We start from the raw sequence: 18,862 nt of genomic DNA, 5'->3' as shown, positions 1-18,862 counted from the left end.
GATCTGGCAAATCTAAAGCATTATCAACAGCTGTGGTTTTCAAAATACTTTGTGAGACTGGAAAAATAAAGCACATGTGCGTTTAGAGTGGGCATTTACACTCCCATTAATTTTTTAAAATATAATTTGCGGTTACTGGTAGTTTCACATGGTTTTATAGTTACAGTCAAGTTCTGATTACATGTGATAATGGCCAGAAGGCAGAAATTGATTGAGTCCCTCATTAATTAATTAATTAAGGATTCATTGAGAGAAATCTCTGTTCACGGACATGTACTTGGTGCTAATTGTAGCAAATCACTTCCCACCCCTCCCCATCCATACTTTTGCCAGAATTGCCATGAGTATAAGTGTTCATTTGAATTTCATCCCATTCCATTTATCACCATCAAAGGACACATCTTTAGAAATAGAAAGGTCAAAAGGAAGGAGAATTGTCGTAGGGAAGGAAAACAGCAATTCTAAATTGTTAAACAGTTGACTTCTATATAGGAGGGTCTGTATTATGGTTCAAAGTATCTGATGTTGAAAACCATTTGAAAAGTGACAAGAAAATTGACATTTTGCTTTACCTAATGACTCGAACTGATAAGGTTTCATCATAAATATCACCGTATATGACACAGATCATTTATCAATATCTTGGCTTTTCATTTTCTATTTTGAAAGTTAAATCCATTGTCACAATTACAACTCTGTACAATCAATTAAAAATTACCTGTCAGAGATTATCTGAAGTCCAGATTATCTGTGTAGGGTCAGAATTTACCCTGTTTTATAAAGAGCAGGCTCAAAGGATCACATTTCACCTTTGTGCCAGTGTTGGTTTTAGCTGCCTTCAAGAAGCCCTGAGTGATCATGGTTTATTTTACTTCACAAAAAATTAAGGGGAAACTACCATGAACCTCATGACATTAGGTTGGTTGGAAAGAAAAAATCATCTGAGTTATTAAAGTACTAATTGTGCACTTTAAAATTGATTTCATTAATTTTAAATATTTTTGATAATATACTTGATAGTCACAAACTTGATTTACTCAACATTGTTGCCTGGTAAAAGTCCTATGAAGATGTAATACAAAGATAAGACTTGATCCAGAATTTGCAAATCTAAGTTCCTATCTGGTCTAGATGTCCAAATCATCATTTTCTTGGAGACCAGTAATCCATTTGGACCCATGCATATTTTTTAATTGAAATGAAATAAAATTCCCAAGAAGAGTTGCTTAACCGTTTCAGTTCCCTGATCAATTTAGCACATTAACTTGTATAGTTGATGAAAAAAATTTTGCTGAAAAAGTTAAATTTTAGGCAATCTGGGGAAATTATATAAATTTGAAATTTAATTCAAATTATTAACAAGAAAACCTTATATTTGTTTTCCCCTTTAATGTGAATAAATGCTTTCACATAGTATAATTCTCTTTATTTCTCTTTTGGTAATATTTTCCTTATAATATTTTGCTGTGGCTATAATCACGCTGATGGGAACTTCACACACAATTAGTTCAAATTAGGGGAGGCTTTAGGGTAAATTGAGCAGATCACCAAAACTTTAGGAATCGGAGGACACCGTGAACGGCTTATTTAGCTGTTCTTGGTGGTGTTTCATACTGTAATCATTTAGCTATTTGGTTGTATGTCTCATTTCTTAACAAGATAAAAATTGTATCTTTTTCTCAGGAAGGCAAAACAGTGATATAAAGAGTTTACAGGGTAACAGTTCCCTCTACTGCAAGTAGGTATCTCCATTTTGTGTCAGCATGTCTCTGAAAAACGACAAATATTCTCAGCTGCTTCTTCTACTAACCCACAGTCGCCTCCTTAAGTAACGTAAACTTGGGATATGTCAGGAGATCAGGAGGTACACGACGGGCACAGAGCGCCCTAAAGAGCAGCTGGTACGGAGCCAGGCTTCTGGACCATCAAACCCAAGGTCACTTTCTGTACACACTGAGCCTAAGAAATGTGTGCAGCTCCTCACTTTGATTTCACAAAGCAGACAAGCTGCTGTAGAAATTGTCAGTCATCATCTGTTTCTGCCCATTTTCCACATTCCTGTGCCAATCATCAGAAAGAAAATTACATATACACTTTATGACTTCTGAACTGACAAAAATTTGCTGCTGTGGAAATACTTGCATGGTTCTGTAACAATGAGTAAACCCAGAAGTAGAAGAATATTTTAAAGAAAAAGAAAAAAAAGGAGTTATCAGTGAGTTGCCAATTGCATGACCACCGCTTTGAGTTAACTTTTTTGGTCCTGGGGCATTCTTTCCATTTTCCAAAAGATTTCTCATTACTCTTTAGCAGGGTTTAGCCAGAAACTCAGAGGGCATAAGCTGTTCAAAAAGATCACAGTATGTTTTTCTTGAGTTTCATTCAGCAGCCAGGAATTTTCTCGTTGTTTTAATTGGTAGCTGGCTTCCCAGTAGTTTTCCAATGCAGTCATACTACTTCACTCCACTTAATTTAAAAGACATCCATTTCTGTGTCTCTCACGCATCTACTGAATCTCTCCTACTTCCCCTAAGGAGTAAGTATGGTGGCCGCCGTGTCTCCAGGCCTCCGTCCCTTGTGCTCTTAGCTCTCTGTGCTCTTTCGTTCCATCGGCCCAAGACCAATGAGATGCACAGAAAGGCTGGATCTGCGGCATTCATTCCTTGAACCAACATGTCTCACCCATCTTTTGTCTTCCTATGTTAGCCCTCCAGTGCCAGTCCACCCCTGGAATAATAAGAATATCTCTTCTCTTGTTGCCTTCTGCCTTCCCCTCCCCACCCCTGCATCTTCTCCTGAGACCGAATGGCTTTCCCAATGGCTATAATAACAATAGGCAGTATTTATTGAGCATTCTCAAGCATTTCCCAGACAATTCAAGAACGTCACACGCAGAGCAGGCCTAGGGATTGACACCTCTGCTGCCACTTCTGTGCCATCACTCCCATGCCATCGGGCTGAGACCCCAAACCAAAAGTTCTCCTGGGGAAGAACTTTTAATTGCCAGACTTAGCAAATAGAATTACAGAAATCCCAGTGAAACTTGAAGTTCAGATAAACAACGGGAAAAAATTTAGTGTCAGCAGGTCCCAAATATTGCATGAGTGGTACTTACACTTGACAGTGATGTATTGTCCATATGTCCTTGCCCATCCCAAACCAGGTCACTGGCTCCACCTCACTCTCGAGCTTTCTGTGATAACTCACGCACAAAAGATGGGGAAGTGAGTCTTCAAAAAGCTCTCCTCGGAATAAACAATATAAAAATTCCTTGATTGTACACTCTAGGTGTGTCCAGGAAGCCCATGTGCAAACATAGGTTTGGAGGCAGCATGTTATAGCAGCAAGCACGCGAGCTTTGGAACAAAACAGATCTGTGTTGCCTGACAGCCCTACCACTACTGCCTGTAGGACTCTGGGTAAAAGGGCTTTAATCCTCCTATGATGCAGTGTCCTCCTTTAGAGTAAAAAGAGAATAAGACTTAAATTGTAAGGTTGTGCATTAGTTTTCTAGGGCTGCTGTAACAAAGTACCACAAGCTGGGTGCCTTAAACAACAGAAATGAGTTGTCTCACAGTCTGGAGGCTGGAAGTTTGGAATCAAGGTGTTGGCAGGACTGCTTCCTCCTGAGGCTGTGAGGGAAGGGTTTGCTCCAGGTCTCTGTCCTCAGATAGTAGACAGCTGCCTTTATATTCACATGGCATTCTTCCTGTGTGTGTCTCTGTGTCCAAATTTCCCTTTTTTTCTAATAAGGATACCAGTCATCTTGGATGAGGGTCTTCCCTGATACATCACCTTGACCTAATTACCTTTGTAAAGACTTTATCTCCAAATAAGGTCCCACTTTGAGGTACTGTGAGTCTGGGCTCCAGTGTGTCTTTTGCGGGGAGCAAAATTCGACTCATAACAGGTTGTGAAAAGAATGGAGTATGGTAACTTACGTGAGGCACCTAACAGAAACTCTGGATTATAATACTTAAGAAATAGCAGCTTTTATCGTTATTATCAACAGTTCTGTGTTCTGTTGTTTTGTAATGATCTTATGAATACACAGTTACTCTCTGGGATTAATGGACACATATATAGAAGGCCTAGGTGGGGAAAATGTGTAAGTATCTGGTAAATGTTAGACATAAAAATCAAATATTGAGGACTTCCCTGGTAGTGCAGTGGTTAAGAATCCGCCTGCCAATGCAGGAGACACAGGTTCAAGCCCTGGTCCGGGAAGATCCCACATACCATGGAGCAACTAAGCTTGTGAGCCACAGCTACTGAGCCTGTGCTCTAAAGCCTGCGAACCACAACTACTGAACCCACGCACATAGAGCCCGTGCTCCGCAACAAGAGAAGCCTCTGCAATGAGAAGACCATGCACAGCAACGAAGAGTAGCCCCTGCTCGCCACAGCTAGAGAAAGCCTGCACGCAGCAACAAAGACCCAACGCGGCCAAAAATAAATAAATTTATTTTAAAAAAAGAATCAAATATTGAGAATAAAGGGCTTTATGTTTCTGTATGTATTTGGGGTAGAGGGGAGAGAAAGAGCAGGGACATAAGATAGATGGTGAATAGAGGTGGTAGGATTTAACTATCTAGACTGACGCATGTTGAATTAACACTCCATTTTACTTCACTTTGAAAACAGAGTCAGAGAGAGACAGAATCAAAGTTTACCCTTGAACAATACGATCTGCCAGAAACAGTCAGAATCATTGTGGTTTTTAGAGCAAAAAAAAAAAGTCATCAGAGAACCAGTCACTCGATTCTGATGACAGAAAAAGTCAGACTGTAATTATTCTACAAACAGCATTACTTGGAAAATGTTTACTAAAGCAACAGTTTCAAGCCTCTGTGGGATTTAAAAGTGGTGCATTTTCTGTGGCACCTTTCATTTCAATGTATTACTTGAAGAGAGATTCTCACTGCTAATAAAACTAGAAAGGAGAAAATTGCATTTGTTAGTTCGTGAAGAGAGACACCCTGTTTGATCTTGGACATTTCCCTCCAGCATACCCTCTGTGCGGCTGGGTTACTCAGACAATGCAGTGGAATGTGTGGCAGGGAGGTTGGGTCTTCAGTACCATGAAGAAGGGTGATTATTTAAGGAGTCTGGCCTCCATTAAGAATAGAACAAGAGGGGGCTTCCCTGGTGGCACAGTGGTTAAGAATCCGCCTGCCAATTCAGGGGACACGGGTTCAAGCCCTGGGCCGGGAAGATCCCAAATGCCGTGGAGCAGCTAAGCCCGTGCATCACAACTACTGAGACTACACTCTAGACCCTGCGAGCCACAACTGCTGAGCCCACGTGCCACAACTACTGAAGCCTGTGCTCCACAACAAGAGAAACCACTGCAATGAGAAACCCGCGCACCGCAACGAAGAGTAGCCCCTGCTCGCCACAACTAGAGAAAGCCCATGTGCAGCAACGAAGACCCAATGCAGCCAAAAATAAATAAATAAATTTTTTAAAAAAGAAAAAGAATAGAACAAGAGGAAATATGTTTGATTTGCAGAAGAAAGGATTTAGGCTGGATCCATATACTCTCTGTATTGGTAAACAGTAAAATAGATGCTCAAGAGAGGCTAAGTAATACCACTCCTAAGAAGATCTATAAAATTATGATAGAAATTGCATTGTTAATAGTATTTGAAAATCATAAGGCCTTATGAATCTTCAATCCAGCATATGAGATTTGCATAGGGTAATGCAGCCTGAGGCTCTCATGTGTTTGCAGATTCTCAGGGTTTTACTTCCCATCTCCTTTCCCCCATAGGTCAGGCTAAACAGAAGAGTTTCCTTTAAGTCTCGCTTTGGGAGGGGATAAATGTTTTCAGTTCTCCCCTTTCACAGATGTATAGTAATTCAAGGGTTCTTTATTTGAGGGTGCTAGGTCCAAATTTCTGCCCCTCGTGGACCCCAAAATTTGCCTCCTGTACTTTAATAGACATTAAAACTCAAACCCATTTTTAAGCCCAGAACAGTCAAAATATCAGTTTCTGGAGTATTATTTCCCGTACTTTCCTATTAGCACTTAAAAGCATACTTGTTATCTTTTTGTCCAGCGCATCTCAGTGATTTGTAGTCAGAGGGTTTTCAGATGATCTAATCAGCACTGTTCCTAGCAGTGACAGCCCTGGGTTGTCTTTCATGTATTTATACTTTGAACATTGCGTTCTTATGGTTTGTCAAGAGTCCTTCGTGTATGTAGTCACTTCTGAATATGAACTTGCTTGATAACCCCTTCGGATCCTATATAGACTTGCACTGAAAATACCTTATTAGGCAAAGTGAAAAGAAGATTTGTGCAAGGTCAGCTTCAGGTTGCCCTCCCTCGGGTTTAAGGTTTGAATTTGGACTGTCTGGAGGGCCTAGATTCCCTAACAAAATAGTTTGAAATGCAGTCTCAGGCAGATAACAATCCTGGAGTCTTCAATAAAAGTTATTAAAAGCCTTCTCTAGAAAGGTGTATTTTCAGCCCTACACAGAATTCCTATAGATAGTCTCACCAAAATGAACTTGCAATTCTAAATTACAAAATACATGAAAGAAACAATCCAGAATCATCAGCAATAACAACCTGTATAATTAGACCTTAAGAACTTCAGGAAAAATATTTTAAGTACATTTAAAATTGTTAAAGAGAAAAAGCAAACGTTGCTGAAATATTTACAAGGAGTAGTTTTTCAAGCCTACAAAGGGGTTAACTTGTAGTCTCTCCCATAGGTCATTTTACTTATGAAGTAACTCAGGGCCAGAGTTCCGCTTATGGGCAGGAGGGCACTCGGTTATTTTCAGGCCACCCTCTGCACGTGCTAGGGTTCAGTGAGCAGAACTAAACTTGGGAAAGGGAGCCACTGCTGGCCTTCAAGTCATGGGCCACTGAGCAAAGGGAAATTTAAATCTGTATTCCAGCTGACGTCAAGTTTGGAAAGCAAACGGATTAATTCCAAAAGGGTAGAAAGAATGAGAATCAAGCGAACGAGAAGCAGGACAAAAGCCAGTGAATTTAGGAGGTGGACAAGGTGCTGTTCCTTCAGGCAAAAGCAGACAAGTGGGAGCAACCTTCATAGGTCACCTTCCCGGGAGGCTATGGTTGGGAACTAGCATGGGGGATGTTCAAAAGTGTTGTTTTGACGGTGAAGTGAGGCCAGACATGCTGAAAGAAGTCTAATTGCAGAAAGGGGCTGTGTCTGCTAGGGTGTTAATAGGAGATTCTAATCCCTGGGACTATACATATTTACTTGGGCTTGGTTTCTCCTGCCTCTGCCCCAGGAACTTCTGTCCTTTGTTATGTGGGTGTTGGACACAAAGCTACCAGAGACTGTCTCAACTGATCAGCTTCCAGATGAATGGGACAGAAATGTTTCTCAGAACTAGAATTGGGCCAGAATGTTTTAATATGAATCTAGTGCCACGTCAGGTCTGTAGATAGCAAGTCATGATGAAAAGAAATAGGCTGGGGCTTCCCTGGTGGCGCAGTGGTTGAGAGTCCACCTGCCGATGCAGGGGACATGGGTTCGTGCCCCGGTCCGGGAAGATCCCACATGCCGCGGAGCGGCTGGGCCCGTGAGCCATGGCTGCTGAGCCTGTGCGTCCGGAGCCTGTGCTCCGCAACGGGAGAGGCCACAACAGTGAGAGGCCTGCGTACCGCAAAAAAAAAAAAAGAAAGAAAGAAAGAAAGAAATAGGCTGAAGTCATGTGATAGCTATTTGCCTCCACATTTAAGTGTTTGGAATTTTTGGTACCTGTTTTTAGGGCACAGAATGGAATAAATAGGATACAGTTAAATAAGTAAAATCAATTCAAACTGCTTTTGCCTAAGAAGTTTCCAGAGAGGAAAGAGCTGTCTTCATGAATGAAATCCAGCTCAAAGGTAAAAGCCAGATTAGCATCACTTAATGTGTGTGGGATATGTCTATGAGTTGGAAACGTTCTAGTTGAACAGGGGTAATTTAGAGCCAGTTTCCAGGGCGTCTAGAAGATCACCAAGCAGCTGTTTTTTCTTCCTTCCTTCCACCCTCCTCCCCTCCCCCTCCTCCCCTCTCCCCGCTCTCCGTTTTCACCGTCTCCTCCCCCCCTCTCCGTCCTGGTTGCTCCTTTTCTCTCAGCATCTGCCTCTGCAGACAACCTCTCAACCCCGACGTCTGCATCTGCCACAGAGAGTTTTGCTGCCCTGCTCCCTCTGTTTCCGGGTCAGCCTGTGTCGGGGGTCAAATCAGATGCCTCTTCCAGCCTGAGGCAGGGGTGGAGGAGGTCGAAATGATCGGAGTCCTAAAAGTGATGGAAAGGTAGAGAGTGGAGCTGCCTTTTACGGCCTTGAATGAAAGTGGGGCTGCCCTTAGCCCCATGGGGTAACTGTCAGGCCACTCTGCGTGTTTAAGGGCAGGGGGCACCCAGGCCTCTCTGTGATGCTCTGTGCAGCTCCATGGAGCACTTCCCCGTTTCTCTCAGATTATGTCGAGGCTGGTGGTCTTTGGTTAGTGGTGCTCACGGTTAGTGATTCTTCTGGAGGTGGAGTGAGGAATTCTCTTCCTCACAGTATGGTGAAGGGCGGGGGGGATGTCCCCTCTACAGATAAGAGGGACCGTGGAAGTGAAATAGACTCAGTACTTTGCAGGTAGGATTCTGTTTTTCTTCCTATTTCACTTCTATATGTTATTTTTTTCCAGCTCCAGAAGCTAACAGATAAAAAAGCAGTTTGGGCTGAGGTAGTGCCTTTTTTAGAATGGCATTTACAACACAGTTTGCGTGCTCTGAGGAATATTATATCCAAGAAAATAAGGAATTCATACTAAATAAATTTGAGAAATAATTAACAAAGTAAAGCAGGATCCTTTACTGTAGGACTTCTCAGATCCTTCAATATGCTAATGGCGTTGGTTTTCCCAAATTTATTTGACCATCAGAAAAGCAGCCTCAGGGACTTCACTGGTGGTCTGGTGGTTAAGACTCCATGCTTCCAGTGCAGGGGGCGCGGGTTCAATCCCTGGTCAGGGCGCTAAGAGCCCACATGCTGTAGTTTGCGGCCAAAAAAAAGTAAAAAAAAAAGCAGCCGCAGAAACAAAAGCTTTTAACCTTGTTTCTGCCAATGCAATTTTCCCTACTCTCTTGACCCAAAGGTTCATCTGATGCTGTGCTTGACCAAGACACTGCCCCCCACCCCCTGCTCCAGACCTTCCCTTCTCTACTCTGTTTTGTGACACAGGGGCCAAGACTCTGGAGACCATCCTTTGTGCTGGTCAGCTGGCTTCCTACTGATGCACCCAAGAGGGAGACTGGGCAGCGGAAGGGAGCGGGGTTTTCCTTCTTCCCTTTTGTTTGCTGTTTCTGGGTGTCAGCCTGTCAATGGCTCTTCACCAGGCAGCAGTGGCTGGTTGCTGTCTTCAGCCTCTCTCCATGGTCCCAGAACCTCACTGCAATCCATCTGAGGTAGCAGTGGTCCCAGGGAGTCGGAGCCCCAGATCCAAGAGGCCTCTCCTCCCACCTCCTGAGGTACCAGTGTTACTGAACTCAGGTTCGGCTGCTCACTGCTCAAAAGCCAATCATTGGAGAGGCGAGTGTCCGTAGAGGGGAAAGGTGCTTTAATCAGAAAAGCTGGCAATCTGGGGAGAAGGTGTACTCGTGTCCAGAGACCAGCTCTGAAGATTCTGCTCAGCCATGACAGTCTTTAAAGGGAAACGTGTGGGGAGGAGGAGAATCTCAGGGAATCATCAAGGCAGGAGGTTGGGTTCTGCATCTCCATTGCGTGCAGACTGGCTGACTCTCTCTTCAGATGTCATCTTGCCTGCGTGATCTGCCAGCAGGATTGCTAAGGGGGCTACTGGGGGTAGAGAGCTAGTCTTTAACTACTTCAGTCTTCCTTCTTCTTTTTATCTAGGGAAAGAATCAACAGGTCAGGCAAATCATGGTGTGCATTCAGGAGAGCATAAGTCAGGGTGTAGTTTCTATTGGTTAGTGACCTCATTCCTATAATTCGGTTTTTAAGGTTAAAGAGGGACAGAAATGAGTAAACAGGAAAGGGGCAAAAGAGCTGCTTTCAGTCCCCCACGGTTAAACATCATCCCATTTCTGTGAGATTAGGGGCGAATGTCCATCTTCTGTAACTGCTTCATGCTGACATTGGGCGCCTTCTCAGAGTGGAACTTGTCAACATGGGTCTGTAGCATCTCTTTGCTGACAATTCTAGTTGTCATGTAGGGGCAGAGCAAGCTATAATTATTTTGATGTCACAAAGGTACAGATTATTATGAGCAATAATATTAATCCCATTCTCTTGAGGCCAGTTCTTGGAATTGTGCTAGCCATGGAGTCAGTGCTGCTCAGGATGGAGCAGCTTGTGTCGTGCCCTCTGGTGGCTGTTACAGTATCTGTAAAACAGCTCAGGAATGCCCATCAGACACTGAGTCTGTGACTCTGTTGTCCTAATCATTAACTACTTGAGCCTACGCTTTTGTGACTCAGGAAGGCCTGGGAGACGAGCTTTTCCACAAACAAGAGGCAGGGGACATGGGGGGCGTTTGTACTTGTGGGGACGGGGCTGCGGGGTTCGCTGCATTCCACCAGCAGTGGCTCAGCCGGGCCCTACCCTGAGACCTGGGTCCCAGCCCTGTGTGGCCCTCAATCAACTTCCAGGTCTGGTGATTCCAACTCTTCCCCAAGAATGGAAGCTGCTTCCTACCTATCTCTGTATCCTAGCGTCCTGTTTTGCCTTTTTCGTCTTCTAACGTCTGTAACAGACTTCCTGTATCAAATCCCCTCTGTTGCAATACCTAGTGTGGTGTCTGTCTGCCTGATTGGACCTCGATGGAAAAAGAATGCACATGAGACCTTCCCCTGCAGAGGAGTGTCTTTGGAGATGGAAGGAGGGTGGGAGGGTGGGTAGAGGGGGCGGGGGGAAACTCCTGGAATTCTTCCCTTGAATGTAAAGCAGTGTTCTCCAAACCTTACAGGTGTAAGTGAACTCAAATGAATTTAATCTAGGAAATTTCACAGCATGCCTTGAGATAGTAGGAGACATTCTGGGGTGCTATTAAAATAGAATTATGAATTGGTTTCTCATCTCTTAGGTTACTCAGCAATTTTAGTAAAAGTGGAATGAAATGTCTCTTTCTGCACGACTGTATCTGCCACACCTATAAACCGCGGATTAGTTATTCCAAGACAGTGGAAGAAGACACTTAGTAGAGGGTTGGAAATGGGAGTAAAACACAAGCAGTACCTTCCAAATGGAACCTCCAAAGATACATTTTTAAATATTTGGTTTTTAAAAATAACTAAACTAGGGCTTCTCTGGTTGCGCAGTGGTTAAGAATCCGCCTGCCAATGCAGGGGACACAGGTTCAATCCCTGGTCCGGGAAGATCCCACATGCCGCGGAGCAACTAAGCCCGTGGGCCACAACAACTGAGCCTGTGCTCTAGAGCCCACGAGCCACAACTACTGAAGCCCACATGCCTAGAGCCCATGCTCTGCAACAAGAGAAGCCACCGCAATGAGAAGCATGCACACCGCAAACGAAGAGTAACCCCCGCTCGCCACAACTAGAGAAAGCCAGCATGCAGCAACGAAGACCCAACGCAGCCAAAAGTAAATAAATAAAAAACAAAACAAAACAAAAAACACTAAACTAAGTTCTAGTTCTCAAATATGGATGATCATTAGAATCATCTGGGGGAGAATTAAAAATACAGAGTGCAGAAACTGACCCCATGACCAGGATTCAGACTCTCCCAGTTTGGGGCCCCAGAACTGGTATTTTTTGAAACCTCATGTGAACAAGGGGTTCTGATAATCAACAGGTTTAGGATGCATTATTATATAGAATTTTAAATTTTCTATTTTTTTTTCTAACACTTAGATTCAGAATTCAGTCTTTTGGGTTTTTTTCCACTAAGGTCTGAGTGAGGAGCCGAGCTGACGTTCTCTGTCCTGGCGGGGCAGCTGGAGGGGACAAAAGGCAGCGGAGCGCCGCTCTGAGACTGGCTTTTGAAGGGCTTCTGATCACCTCCACCCCCTGCCAGAGCCAATCTCGGATGTCAGAGCCCAGGCAGCTGTGGCAGCTCAGTTTCCATGGCAACACCGCCTCTGTCAGGAAGCTGGGCTTCCCTGATCCCTGGGCCTTTCCCGCATCAGCGCTGAGCTTTTCCCAGCTGTGGGATCCTAAGGATGACCAGGCATCTGGCTCCTTCAAGAAACAGCCCCAAATGTCCATAGATCCTGCCAGGAGCTTATCAAGTCCCTGGAAAAGGAAGTAAAGGAAAGAACGTAGCCAGGGTCAGCGGCGAGAAGGAGTCTCATTTAGCTGTAGCCGGGTCAGTTTTCTTTTTTTTTTTTTTTTTTTTTTTTTTGCGGTACGCGGGCCTCTCACTGTTGTGGCCTCTCCCGTTGCGGAGCACAGGCTCCGGATGCGCAGGCTCAGCGGCCATGGCTCACGGGCCCAGCCGCTCCGCGGCATATGGGATCCTCCCAGACCGGGGCACGAACCCGTATCCCCTGCATCGGCAGGCGGACTCTCAACCACTGCGCCACCAGGGAGGCCCCCGGGTCAGTTTTCTTGCTTGGTGACTTTGAAATGAAATACAGAGCAGAGGAGAGCCTCAGTATGAAAAACAAACCCACAAGCAAACGAACAACCACCGTTTATGAAAAGAGTGCAAAGGGTGTCCCCTCCTCCTGCTGCCCCCTGGCCACCTGTCACAGCTTTGAGGAAGTCAGGAACTTTCTGCTCACAGCCAGAGGAAAGGGCACCAGGTCTGTTAAGATCAAGAAAAATAAGGATCGCGTGAAGGTGGGAGTTGGGTGCAGCGGTGCCCTTTACACACACCGTGGGTGTCACGGACCGAAGGAAGGCAGAGAAAAGAGGCAGCCCTGACCTGGGGTTGCAGCTGAAGCCACCAGTCCTGCTGATTTAAGTATGTTAGAATTTCAAAAATTCAAACAAACTAATTTTTTAAAGGGATGAAGAGGCTGCTTGTCTTCCAGCTGAGCCGGCCGGTCACCTGTGCCGCCCAGCGTGGCTGATGCTGGTGGGGACTTAGCGTGGAAGAGCGGGTCCTGGATGTGATCTGGAAACTCACCAGGCATGTGGCTTCGCAGTAGTGGAATCTGTCGACATGAACAATCCTCAGCACATTGGATGATTCGAGAGCACTTTCGTGATTCTCTCTCATTTTACCCCCTTGCTATTTCCACACGCCACAGGAATCCCGCACTCCCCTCTGAATTATGTGCCGCTGGAGACGGATGCTCGGACCTCCCACTCAGGCGGGGCAGTCCCAGCGCCGCCAACTCACAGGACCTATTGTTCGTCCATTCCTTACCCAGTGCTGTCACTGCAGCCCGGCGCTGCAGCCCAGCCGGGAGGGCGGGAAACCAGTCCCCCCGACAGCCATCCATCACGCTCGTAAACGCTCTGTATTTTACTAAGTTCTATCAAAGTTCACGTACACACCGAAGCAAAACCATCCTCCTCTATGCATTCTTTTTTCTCAACCTATATGCAGCCCACAGACGCGCGTGAAACATTCACGGGTGTGTGCTGGGAGCGCTTGAAGCCCCGCGCGCATCTGTGCAGTGGTGCGTGTGCGCACCAGGCCGCGTGCCAGGGCGCACAGGACACCTGGTGCCGGGCGGGACCGCCTCCTTCGCAGGCTGCACATGGAGGCCGAGCTGCTCCTAGGCTTGGATCCTCATGAATCACTCTTTGGCAGTTTCCTCCCCAGCGTGCCATGTGTTGGTTTTTTGTTTGTCTTTTTCCTTTTAATAACCATTCCTTTAAAACGGAAGTGTAGTTAATTTACAATGTTGTGTTAGTTTCAGGTGTACAGCAAAATGGTTCAGTGATACATATGTATGTATAATAATATAAATATATTACATATATATAATTTTTCAGATTCTTTTCCATTATAGCTTATTGCAAGATACTGACTGTACTTCCCTGTGCTATACAGTGGGTCCTTGTTGGTTATCTGTTCTGTATATAGTAGCGGGCGCATCCCATGTGTTGGTTTTAACTGCCTCACTCATCTTAGCATCTCCAAAGACTGTGTGATGAGTTGGTGTCCCAGCCTGCTGCCGGCTCTCTCCTCCCCTTCTTCTGCTCCCACACCCAGATTCGCCGGGAATGTTTATCGCTCAGTAAACGATAAGGGATTCCTTCCGCGAGTCCAGGAAGACACGAGAGGCAGCTGTCTTTTGTGTTAGCATCAACTCCGGCTCTCCTCCCCGTCTTCTTTCTACTTGTAGGCCCTCCGCCCACTTACTTTAGAAAAGAAGCAAACGTTACCTGAGCTCCCCAGACCACGCAGTCCTGTTCTTGAACAACCTTCCAATGGTTTACTATGTAAGATACCCGGAGCAACACACACACACACACACACACACACACACACACTCTCAAAACCAAACCCGGAGCAACACACACACACACACACACACACACACACACTCTCTCTCTCAAAACCAAACCCGGAGCAACACACACACACACACACACACTCTCTCTCTCTCTCTCTCTCTCTCAAAACCAAACATGTTTTTAATCAACGGCTGCTTCCCATCTAGTTTTCACCTTGTGAAACTCATGAGAAATCTGAAGTCATCACCTCAGCTTCAGACTGAGTGTTCTGAGGAGTCCTAGAGGGCAGATGGGACAGGAATTTGAAGGCTGTTTCTCCATATTCTTGGATCCTTTCAATATGCATCTTTTAGCCCGATGCTTGGTGCATTACAGTGCACATCTGAAGTATCAGGTTGGGAAAGTACCAAGAGTGGTAGTTTTGAAGCTAACGAGAAGTAGCTGCAGATTCCTTTCTCGTTCAGCTCTAGGATTTTCTAATCTCTTTCAGTGTAAATCCTCTTGACTGGAGTGAGGCTTCTAATATTACCTCTTACGATGAGTGCTTTTCAGACCCCTTAGAAGGCATCCTAATAGTCGAGAACAAGAAAGAATTACCACAGAACAGGAGGGAAATGATATAGGACTTGTATCAACAGGGTTGGACAACAATGATGAAATTCCACATTTTTATCTAGAATCATCCTGGAATGATTAAGGCTGAGAAGACATGAGGAAGGCCAGGGGACCGTCCCGTTACAGCCTGTGGTGCCAGTGTCCAGACCAGCCTGCATGTGCTGGTCACCTGTCTTTGTAGAGTGAGCCCCCAGATGCAGGGAGGCTGGAGAGAGCAATGTCTGTGTCTCGTCTCCAGACATCTAGGGGAGAATTCGTGTCCTGGGGTGATGCTTTTGCCTTGCCTTTATTGATGACTTTCTCCTCTGAATTCTCACATTACTTTTTTTTTTAAAGTAATTTTTATTGGAGTATAGTTGCTTTACAATGTTGTGTTAGTTTCTGCTGTACAGCAAAGTGAATGAGCTATATAGTATACATATATCCCCTCCTTTTTAGATTTCCTTCCCATGTAGGTCACCACGGAGCATTGAGTAGAGTTCCCTGTGCTCTACAGCAGGTCCTCATTAGTTATCTGTTTTATACACAGTAGTGTATATATGTCATTCCCAATCTCCCAATTCATTCCCACCTCCCCTTCCCCCTTGGTGTCCACACATTTGTTCTCTACGTCTGTGTCTCTGTTTCTGCTTTAATCTTCATGCATAGTTTATATGATGCGTGCAGTGTGATGATAACGCCGTTAGCTTTCTCTCTGCATTTCAAGGACAGAGTTTGTTTTTAGGGCCACACTGACTTGCAACAGTCATTGTGGGTGATCTGTCTCCATCTGTCCCGCCCTAAGCATCCTCTACATGAGAGGCCAGCAAATATTTTCTGTAAAAGGCCAGTGTGTTTGGTTTGAATGTTTGTGTCTCCCCAAAATTCAGATGTTGAAACTTGATGTCCAAGTGGTGGTGTGTGGAGATGAGAACTCTGGGAGGTGACTGGTCGTGAGGGCAGAGCCCTCAGAAGGGGCGTTGGGGCCCCCTCAGAGGGCTCCCTTGCCCCTGCTCCACGTGACACACAGCCAAAAGGTGGCCGTCTCTGAACCAGGATATGGGCTCTCTCCAGACACTGAATCTGCCAGCGCCTTGACCTCAGACTCCGCAGCCTCTAGAACCGTGAGAAAGAGATATCTGTTGTTTACAAGCCTCCCAGTTTATGGTATCTTATTAAAACAGCCCAGGGACTTCCCTGGTGGCGCAGTGGTTAAGAATCCGCCTGCCAATGCAGGGCACACGGGTACGATCCCTGGTCTGGGAAGATCCCACATGCCACGGAGCAACCAAGCCCGTGCACCACAACTACTGAGCCTGCGTGCAGCAACTACTGAGCCTGCGTGCCACAACTACTGAAGCCCGCACGCCTAGAGCCCGTGCTCTACAACAAGAGAAGCCACCACAATGAGAAGCCCACGCACCACAACAAAGTGTAGCCCCCGCTCGCCACAACTAGAGAAAGCCTGCGTGCAGCAACAAAGACCCAATGCAGCCAAAAATAAATTAAAAAAAAAAAAAAAGAAAAAAGAAACAGCCCAAACAAACTAAGACGGCCAGACAGGACACATTTAGGCTTTGTGAACCACATGGTCTCTGTTGTAACAGCTCTGCTCTGCGAGAAAGCAGCCAGACACAATCATATGTAAATGAGCAAGGCTGTGTTACAATAAAACTTTATTGACAAAACAGGCTGAGGGCCAGAAGCGGTCCTTGGCAATAGTTTGATGATTGCTGGTCTAAGTCAATGCCAGTCATCCCATTTCCCTTGTTAGTGATCAGACCAGGCAGGCATGTGTGTGTGTGACCTTATCCTGGTCAGGAAACAGGAGGGGACATCTGGTGCGGGCCTCTGGAAAAGGCTTCCTTGATTCTAAGACCTTGTCCCTTATTCCCTCTGGACCTTGCTGTGTTGGGAGCAGCCATCATACTCCCTGGCTGAGGAAGGCCCAACACTGGAAGGAGGACAAGGCTGAGAGGAACACAAAGAGGAGAGAGACCCTGAGGCCCTGACATTCTCACCCAAGCCTGCTCTGGTCTCCAAACTATGCAGATTCATCGATGTCCTTCTTGGGTAGGCCAGTTAGCCTTTTTGTTTGCAAGAAAGCATAGTAGTTGATACAGCTCTACCCCTGAAATGTTTAAAATGATGTTAAATTGATGTAAATCGAATCTGGCTTCTCCTTGGGGAAAAATTTTATACTTCATACTACATTTCTGATAAAGAGCCCAGTGTCCAACTTTTTACAAAAATGATAAAAAATGCCATGTTGAGTCAAACATACATGGCGTGTTTCTAGAAAGTTGTTTTTACAGTGCTTATAACTGATGACTAGGACAGAAGACAGTGAGTCGCTTCAAATTCAAATGCGCATGAGTGTGTATCACCTGAAGAAGTTCTCGTCTTATTACATCTTCATAATTCCTATGTCTTAGTGCAGGAAATACAGTAAACACTCAGGTCACAGAATCGACTGGGATTTTTAGGGAACATTTCACAAGACTCTTTGAGGAAAATTTTAAGGATATTTGGGTCCACATGATAAATTTAAAGAGTGTAAAGGGATCCAGAACCACTGACTTGGAAGTATACTTCATGAAACATGAAAATATGGGAAATACGATGTCAGGGGGTAAAAAGCAGAACACTGAAGTGGACACGCAGGGATTCCAACTATGTAAAAAAATATATGTGCGCAGAAAAGGAATACGATGAAACTATAAAATAATAATAATTTAGGTAATTCAAGTTTTATTTTCATAAAATTTCCAAGTTTTCTACAATAAAAAAGTTTTGCTTCTATAATCAGGAAGAATAAAATTTCAGTACCAGCCACAGAGCACACGTTTGCCTTATGACAGCGGCTGCCACCAAAAGAACATCATTCCTTTTATAAGTTGTGTATAAAGATTTAATAGGCCTGACTATAAGACAGTGAGATTTTTAAATAAAGAAACTCCAAAATCAAATGGATGTATTCCTTCCTGGTAGTTCCTTTAGGAGATGATATGCTTATTCAAATGACGTTTTCTGGAGCTCCTATGGAAGAACTGCCTGTGAAGAGTCAGCCATGGAAGAAATGGATCTCCTGTCTCTATGGAGGCACAGCGTTCTCTCTCCTCCCTCCTCAGCCAGCTTCAGCTAATGGTTTGTGTGCTTGTTGACACCTTCGGTGCCATTGGGAAGGGCTGTGGGGTCATGTGCAGGGGTGGAGCCCAGAAGCGCCCTCAGTCTCCATGTAAGAGCAGGTCTCTGTGGATTCCAAGATCCTTTAGGAGTTAGCATAGGTTTACTTGGCTGTACCCTGTAAAGGTGAATTAAAAGAAAGTGAGGAATTACTTGCGCTTTCCTTTTTATTTTTATTTATTTATTTTTAATTTTAATTTTTTAAACATATTTAATGGAGTATAATTGCTTTATAATGGTGTGTTAGTTTCTGCTTTATAACAAAGTGAATCAGTTATACATATACATATGTTCCCATATCTCTTCCCTCTTGCATCTCCCTCCCTCCCACCCTCCCTATCCCACCCCTCTAGGTGGTCACAAAGCACTGAGCTGATCTCCCTGTGCTATGAGGCTGCTTCCCTCTAGCTGTCTATTTTGGTAGTGTATATATGTCCATGCCACTCTCTCACTTCGTCCCAGCTCACCCTTCCCCCTCCCCGTGTCCTCAAGTCCATTCTCTACATCTGTGTCTTTATTCCTGTCCTGCCCCTAAGTTCTTCAGAACCATTTTTTTCCTTTAGATTCCATATATATGTGTTAGCATATGGTATTTGTTTTTCTCTTTCTGACTTACTTCACTCTGTATGACTCTAGGACCATCCACCTCACTACAAATAACTCAATTTTGTTTCTTTTTATGGCTGAGTAATATTCCATTGTATATATGTGCCACATCTTCTTT

The sequence above is a fragment of the Mesoplodon mirus genome (assembly GCF_964341445.2).
Source record: "Mesoplodon mirus genome assembly, chromosome: 1".
Taxonomy (NCBI): Eukaryota; Metazoa; Chordata; class Mammalia; order Artiodactyla; family Ziphiidae; genus Mesoplodon; species Mesoplodon mirus.
Note: the sequence above shows the minus strand (reverse complement) of the source record.